Raw genomic sequence first — 8,673 nt, 5'->3', positions numbered from 1 at the left:
TTTTTTTTTTTTTTTTTTGAGACGGAGTCTCGCTTTGTCTCCTGACCTCGTGATCCGCCCGCCTCGGCCTCCCAAAGTGCTGGGATAACAGGCGTGAGCCACCGCGCCCGGCCGAAATTGCCCTTTATTCCGGGGATCCAGAGTGAGAACGAGGGGGTTTCAGAAGCAGGCTGAGGCCTCCTGAATGCTCACAATAGGTGCCCTGTCTTGGGCTCTGAGAGCCCTGCATACAAAGTCATCCCATCTGCTGAGGCAAAGATATAAGGTTACCTCGGACTTGAGATGGATGGTTGTCAGGGATCCATCTGACAGGCCCTGCCCGCTTCCTGCCTCCTCCTGTCTCCCTCTGCTGCCACCCCTCAGCCTGGCCCAGTTTCCTGGCATGGTTGCTGTGGCACTAGGTCTTTTGGGAATCGGGGCTTTGAGCCTCAAGTGTGCCCAGCATGGAAATTCCATAGCAACTGTCACTGAGATCGTCTGGGCAGAACCCTCTCAGGTGCCCCCAGGAGGGGGTGGGCCCCCTCTCCAGACCAGGGTGGGAGGAGCAGCCTTTAGAGCCCCCTGCTGATTTGTGAGATGTGGAAATTCTGACTCCAAGCCCTGGTGAACCTTCAGTCATTGGTGACTTGTCTTTTTTTCCTGCTCTCCCCAAATAGATTACATGCCCCTGACTCCCAGTGACCTCCTAGAGGCGTCCGTGGACATATTTGCTGTTGATGATAACCTGAGGCTTCCCTGGGGCTCCCAGGAAATGGGGTTCCCAGTCTGTTGTCTGGTTTCCCAAACACCAGCCCCGGAGGCGCTGGGCACTGCTGAGCCCACCTCCTAGAGGAAGATGGTGTTCTGCCGCGCGGATCCAGAAGGGGGAGCTCTCGGGGCCTATTCTTTCTCAGCGGGGAAAGATTGAATCCTCTCTTCCGGACATTCAGCGCCCCAGCATTGCGATCGGCCTCTGCCGTCACTTTCACACCCTCACTGGCTCTATCTGGCCCTGCACTGGACTGCTGGTCCCCCAGAGGGACAGAGATGAGGTCCTGACCACAATTCTCAGCTCAGCCAAATTCTCCCTAAGCCTTCCTCCCTTGCGAAGCCTTCCCTTACACTTCTGGCTTTAAAACGATTCCTTCAGACCCTGAAGTCAAAGCATTCATTGTTTGTCCGCGCGCTGTGGCTCACACCTGCAATCCCAGCACTTTGGGAGGCCCAGGTGGGAGGATCGCGTGAGCCCAGGAGTTTGAGACCATTTTGGGCAACATAGGGAGATCCTGTCTCTATTTTACAAAAATGAGTAACACTTTTAGAAAAAGAAAAAGCATTCATGGTCCGCACCACTTCTTAGACTTGGGATCTAGGACTATGTAACTTCTCTTGTCAGCTGCCATTATTTGTATTTGGCTCCTGTAATATTGTCTAATCATAGGTGAAAATCTTGTCTTCCCAACTAATTGCAAATTTTGTAAGGCCAGGGACTGTATTGTATATCATATATTTCCTTAGGAGCATTTCTCAGTGGAGGGCACATAGAAAGCGATGGATAATTGTTTGTGGGTATATCAGAGAGATGATGGAGTGGGAGACCTGTTTGTTTTTTGTTTTTGTTTTTTGAGACAGGTTCTCACTCTGTTGCCCAGGCTGGAGTGCAGTGGTGCCATCACGGCTCACTGCAGCTGGGCACGGTGGCTTATGCCTGTAATCCCAGTACTTTAGGAGGCTGAGGAGGGTGGATCACTTGAGTCCAGGAGGTCAAAACCAGACTGGGCAACATAGTGAGACCTTGTCTCTAAAAAAAAAAAAAATTGCAAAAATTAGCCAGGCATAATGGCGCACGTCCGTAGTCCCAGCTGCTTGGGGGACTGAAGTGGGAGGATCACCTGAGCCCAAGAGGTCAAGGCTACAGTGGGCCATGATTGTGTCACTGCACCCCAGCCTGGGAGACAGAGTGACACCCTGTCTCAGAAAAAGAGAAGTTAACAGCTAGCTGCAGCCTTGACTTACCCGGCTCAAGCGATCCTCTTGCTTCAACTTCCTGAATAGCTGGGACTACAGGTGTGTGCCATCACACTGAACTAATATTTTCTTTTTGCAGAGATGAGGTCTCACTATGTTGCCTAGGCTGGTCTTGAACACCTGGGCTCAAGCCATCCTCCCACCTCAGCCTCCCAAAGTGCTGGGATTACAGGTGTGAGCCACTGTTTCTGGCCATGTAAGACCTATTTGAACCTGAGTTATCTTCTCAGGTCCTTGGTGTTGGCTGGCTCAGTAGCTGATGGGATGGGCTAGGATATGAAGCTACTGTTGGGTTAGCATTTTCATTCCAAGATGCGGTAGGCTCTTAATTCTGCCTGATATTAGCAGAATGAACAGGAAAAGTTCTGGAGAGTTGGCAGAGCCACCTCTGTATCTAGAGTGCTCTGGTCTCTCTTTCTCTCACACACACATATCTCAAATTTCTTTAGCTCTTGTTATATGTGGTATGTAATCCCCCACCTGGCTTGGTGTGGTGGAAAAATCACTTAACTGAGAACCAGAGACACTATTTCATGTCCAGCTCTATTTCTAACCTGTGGCACAACCTTGAGGCAGAGTCCTTGCCACTGTGAATCTCTGTTTTATTGTCTAATATATGAAAGTGTTTGTTCCTGGCTCTAATATTTTATAAAGCAACAAACTACCAAAGTAAATCCTAAGAGTTGCAAGTGTAAAGTTCAGGGGTTTATTCACATCTTTTTCTGATGGCTGTTGGGGGAGTGAGGGAGGAAGGCACACTCTGAAAGCGCGTGAGACGTGGTATTCTCAGCACTGACTGGCAAACCGAGCTCTTGTTTCACCCTGTGCTGCCTCCAGGAGCTACTGTCCAGCTCCAGAGGCATTTTCAGGATTTGGGGTGACCATCTAATGCACTGTGTCCTGAAGAGTGCCTCAGTCTTGTCACCTGGGCTGCCCTCCCTGGTTTTCTGCTGAGCCTGCCATAAAGTGTTTTCAGCACCTTGGACAGAGACAAAGCTCCAACCTGGCTGGAGGCATTGAGTAGCTAAGAGAGCTTGGGATCTCCTCCAGGGCCAGCTTCCCTGGCAAGGTAGCCCAAAGCATGTCTTGGTTCTTCATATTTTTTAATCCCTCAAAGCCACTCAAAAACAAATCCCCTAATATATGTCAAAACAGTGTACTAGTTCTGCAAACTGTCAGGGCATTATTTAAAACAAAACCAACCTATTTTCTAGAATAGTGTTAGGTACACATTAGGTGCTTAGTAAATACATTTAAAAAGGAATACATGCAAATTCAACCTCCAGACAAATGTCACAGCCTCCTTATAATCGGATTCTTTCTCCCTATCAGCCTATCCTATATACTAATTCTGGAGCTTCCAGTACTTGCTAAGTTTTGGAGCCTCACTTGAAGCCCCTTCTTGTGTCTAAAAATCCCAGTCCTTAAATCAAAGGAACAGATGACTATTAAGTTTTCAGTCAGAGGAAACTGAAACTGGCCCCTTCTCTTTCTCATCTGGGGTATAAGTATAGATTGATGGGGAAACCCACACCTGACTCCTCTTTGGATCTTGCTTTATGAAGATGTTCACCGCCTTCCTTTGTACCCAAGAAAGCCCTTACCATGCAGAAGGACCAAAATCCCCCAGGAAGTTTTCCAAGCTGCCCCAGCCCACCCAGAGCCCTCTTCTTCTGGACAACCCCTCCATGTATCCTCAATGTCACCAGATTGTTCTTCTGATATTTCATATCCAAGTTTTTTTCATGCCTGTTGGTTCTTTTCCCAATTAGATAATGAGGTCTTTGTGTTTGTGGTTTCCAGTAGATGCTACTGTGATGCAAACACAGCAGATAAAATGGGAGATTGATCAGTCTCAGGGGCTTCTATCTTGTCCTTAGGGGTCTCCTGCGTCACATTTATAGCATGACATAAATATGGATCATGGTGGATCATGGTGGACCATAGCTGGATCATGGTGCTATTTGTGGAGTAACCACTGGCTCCAAGCACACCCAGGATGAGAGAGCAGAGGCAGGAGGTGGAGGTGAAGATGGGTATTGAGGAGAAATGGAGGAACCACTCATGGCTGGGTGTGTTGCTGTGTGGAATTAAGGAATCACTCACTGCTAGAGCTGGAAGGGATCTCAGAGATCAGCTTGTTTGGTCTCCTCATTTTACAGGTAAGGAAAGTGAGATTTAGTGGTACTCCTAAAGTTACACAACAAATGGGCCCTTTTCCATCACCTCTGACCCGGTTCAAGTGTTGGGCATCTCTCCCTTGGACTATTGTATTGCTCTGTGTGGCAGACGATATTTTCCCAAGGTGGTTGTGCCAAATACATATGCTTTTCTTCCAGTGTGACAGCAACACTCCTCCACTGAGAGGTGGGGGGTCTATGTTGGTTCTCCTTGCATCTGATGGGCCACGATTACAGCAGAAGTTGCTTTATGTGATTTTTTAAGGCTAAGTTACTCAAGGTAATATAGCTGCTGACTGGACTTCTCTTGGGACACTGGCCCTTGGAACACAGCCACCATGCTGTGAGGGAGCCAAGTGGCCACACAGAAGGGCTTCGTGTAGCTGTCTGGCCCCAGTCCTAGCTCAGGTCCCAGCCAACAGCCAGCACCAACCACCAAATGTAAGTAGATGAACCTTCCAGTCTCTAGTTTGGAGTAAAGCAGAGAAAAGTGGTCCTGGTGGAAACAACCCCAATTGCAAATCCATGAGCAAAATATATCCAGTTAAGCCACTGGATCTTGGGATGGCTGTTACATAGCAATAGGTAACGGAAATACCTCATATCCACCTCATTTTCTCCAAACTATTTTACATGTGTCATTCAATCAATAAATCTTTTTTGGATACCTACTCTTTGCCAGGGTCTGTACAAAGATGGACACAATATCTACATTCGTGGTTTCTGCATTCAGCTGCCACTACTATTTCCTTACTCTTTGCTGCCACTACTGTGTCCCCTTTGCAGACAGAATAAAATTCATAGTCCTCAGCCCTCTGCAAATGGTGCCAGCCTGCTGCTCCACTGCCACCACTTCAAACTATTTTGTCCCTACACTCAATCTCCATTCTCCTTTCTTTATATATCTTTATGTTGCCTCTTCTATCTGCAATGCTTCTGCCCTGCCCCATCTCCAACCTTCAAGGACCTGCTCTGAAATCTCCTTCCCTGGCAAGGCCCTCCAAGACTCCTCCGGTTGAAATTAACTGACACCTCCTCGTAATCCCACAGCACTGACTGCAGACTGCAGTTTCTGTCTGCCCACCGTCTCCTCAAAACTCACTAGACTGTGAATCCCTGGAGGAGGGATCCTGGCTTATCTCTCTTGTCCCCCAGCAGTGTCTGGCACAGAGCCCAGTACTTAGAAAGCCCCCAGTAAACACTTGTCGATGCAACTAGTAGCAGAACCAGAATTAGAAGTCAGATCTCCCGAATCCTAGTCTCCAGGGCCTTACTTGCTTCTTTTGACTTCACAAAGGCAGGGAAAATGTCCCACCAAAGGTGGGGATCAGGTTGTCCAGAGAAGACCTTGGAATGTGCCAGGGGTTGGCGGGATTGCTACATGTGGAGCTGCAGAGGCGATGAGTGAAGAGAGTCCTGGCTTCTAGCTAGGGGTTTCAGGTGAGTTCCTTCCTTCCATCCTTTCTTCCTTCTTTCTTTCCTTCCTACTTCCCTTCTTTCTATCAATAAGCCCTGATCATCCACTCTGTGCTGTTTCTTTGATTCTTTTCTCCTCCAATTCCAGTTCATATCTGAAAAAAATCTCTATTCTAGGGACCCAGTTGCACAGAAAAACAAAAAGCTCCACCATGTTCAAGCATCAAGGGACTACTCATGCTGTTCTTCCTCCCCCAGGGTTTCCCAGGAACCATTGCTCTGTAAGCTGTCTCTCCTGTGCCCAGCTGACTGGAACAGCTTCCCAGTCCCCTGTGGGTAACCCCAGGCTCTCCTGGGCCTGACTTTGCTGGTGTCTTGCCTGGCCTGCTCCTTGGGGGACCTCTGGCAGAGCAGGCTTCCATTTCTCTTTTTCCTTCCAAGATGTCCTGGCTCCATGCCTTCGGACTGAGCAGGCGCAGAGAGCAGGGTGGGCAAGATGCTTTCTGCAGACTTTTCTCCCTAAATTGTTTCTTTTTGGGAGCTGGGAGGAACCTAGATATCTCACTGTAGCCTCTCTCTTCCCTCAGTCACAGGCAGGGTGCGGGAGAGCGCTTCCCAGGAATGGTCTCTGAAATGGCTCCTGGAGCTGAGATGGGGGTGGGGCAGATTCTAGAGGCTTAATAGCCCTTGGTATTAGGGCTGGACACTTTTCTCTTTGTCCCAGATCTGGGGGCAGAGGTGGGAAGTTGATGGCAGTGGGGGCTTCTCCATCAGCTCATCTGAAGGCCCAGAAACGTTGCTTTGGGGAGAGCTTGCCCCCTCTCACAGCTTCTCTTCCTCAGCTCAATTCTTGAGTGTGGGGGCGGCTAAGTGGGTCTGCCTTCAGGCCTCCAAGGAAGTCAGAAATCTACATTCAGCTTTGACTTCTGAGTATGTGGAGTGGGTTGGGGGGAGAGAGGGAGAGATCTGGCTCTCCTCAGCTTGAGGGAGCAGCTCTCTTCTTGCCTCTGTGTGCAGAAGGAGGGCTACCCCGTGCCTGGGCTCCTCTCTGTTTGGGAGGATGAAGGGCTCCTCTGACTCCTTTGTCTTCCCTTTGGGATAAGAGCAAAGGCCTGCCCCAGCAACGTGGGTGCAGGAGTGGAGGACAGCTGGCCAGCTCAGATGAGTGCTCCTTCCCTTCAGGGACTGGCTCTCCCTCTCCCTCTCCTTTGGTCTGGAGAGAGGGGGAGACCACAGATGTCCCTTTCCCTTCTCGCTCTCCCATGCCCATTCTCAGCTGCTGGCCTTTGCTCACTTTCTCTCCATCCCCTGGCCTGGACAAGAGGACACTTCACTCACATGAATCATCCTGGATTCATGCAGGCAACCCAGCAGCCAGGGGTGGCCTTGGGGTGGGGCAGGGGCTGGGCCAGTCATGGGCTGGGTTCTACCTGGAACCCAGATGTGTTGATGCACCTGATACCAAGTCACCAAGGAGGGGTAGCCTGTGCTGTGGAAGGCCCTGGGCCCCCTGGGGGGTGAATGAGGAAACTGCTGGCAGTGGAGAGGGCCTAAGGAATTACTGCACAGGCAAGAGCCTCTGGACTTTTTTAGAATCAGCTGGTGGAGCCACCTCCTTCTCTCCCACTGGCTGCCTCCCTGAGTCACTGCCCACCCACCAGCAAATAAAAAAGAGTGTCATCTGCTGGCCAGTGGCCCCATTTGGCCCCAGTGTTTGCATCTTTTTGCTCCTGGGTGGAAGGTGAGAGTCCGGGTAGGGTGGTCTCACTATGACAGTTCTTTCTGCGCCTTCCTCCTTTGGGACTCCGCTTCCTTCTCTGTCCTTTGTTCTTCCCCTCCCCCCACAACCCCTGATGGTTCTCGCTGGTGACAAGACCCAGCCCCTGCTCCAAGGACAGAGGCAGCTGCAAGCCCTCAGGAGCCCCCACATGGCCCCATCCATCTAGACAGGTCTCTGATCCGGCTGCAGGGAGGGGACCCTCGGCTGTTCAGCTGCGACTCCTCCCTCCCCGCCCGCCCACTCAGCTGTCAACACTCGCCTCCCCGCCCTGGCCTTCCCAGGCCCCTGCCTAACTGCTAAGTCCGGGGACATTGCGCCCGGAGACCCTCACTCAGACCCATGCAGGCGATGAGCAGGCGGCGGGCAGACACCCCGCCTGCCCTTGAGCATCCCCAGGCCTCCTTGCCTAAATAAGGGAGCCGCAGCTGGAGCGAGCCAGCTGGCCGGGGGGAGGGGCCTGCGGCTAGGCCAGGGCTTTCCGAGGGGCTGGGCCGCGGCCACCGCGGGCCCCGAGCCCGCCGATTGGGCCTGCAAAGCTGGCCCCGGGCTGCCGGGGAAGGGCGGGCCGCTCACACACGGGGATCCCCCGGTTGGAACTTCGAGCCCAGGGACCTCTCTTTGATCCCGCAGCTAGGAGGCCGCAACTGCTGTCAGAATGTCCCTCTCTGTGCGGCTTCTCTGCAGAGCCCCACGGAGGGCTCTCTCTCTCTCTCTCTCTCTGTGTGTGTGTGTGTGTGTGTGTGTGTGTGTGTGTGTGTTGGGGCAGGGGGCGTGCCTCTTCTAAATTTCACCCTCCCTTGTTTAAGATCTCTGCTGGTCTGGGACCTCCAGATTGTCTTGCTTTTCCTATTTCCAGGGTCTCCCTTGACCCCGGACTCGTCTTCGCAGGGCCCAGGCCTTGCCCGGGTCACCCACAATAGGCACTGAGCGCATGCTGTGTGTACCAAGCCGGTGCTCGGCGTGGTGGGGAACCAGGGCATAAGGACCGGCCGTTTCCCTTCAAATCAGGTTTCTTAGCCGCTAATCTGGGGTGGGGGTGGAATCCCTTCCCCCCTCCCGGCCGCCTACAAGCCGGACATCACACCTGTCCTCACGGTTCCCTCTGCCTAAGGGTCCCTTCCCCCTCATCGCGGCGCGCGAGTCCCGGGGGCTCCTTGGCAGAGCAAGGGGCTGGCGCTGGGGGAGCACTCGGCGCGGCTCAGCCAATGGGAAGGGCGGGCGCGAGCGGTGGGAGGGGGGAGAGGGCGGCGCTGCGGGCGCGCGGCAGGCGGGAGGGGGCCGGGAGGCGGG

This window comes from Rhinopithecus bieti, unplaced genomic scaffold (assembly GCF_001698545.2).
Source record: "Rhinopithecus bieti isolate Rb0 unplaced genomic scaffold, ASM169854v2 scaffold_10656, whole genome shotgun sequence".
Taxonomy (NCBI): domain Eukaryota; kingdom Metazoa; phylum Chordata; class Mammalia; order Primates; family Cercopithecidae; genus Rhinopithecus; species Rhinopithecus bieti.
This window is presented reverse-complemented; position numbering follows the sequence as displayed.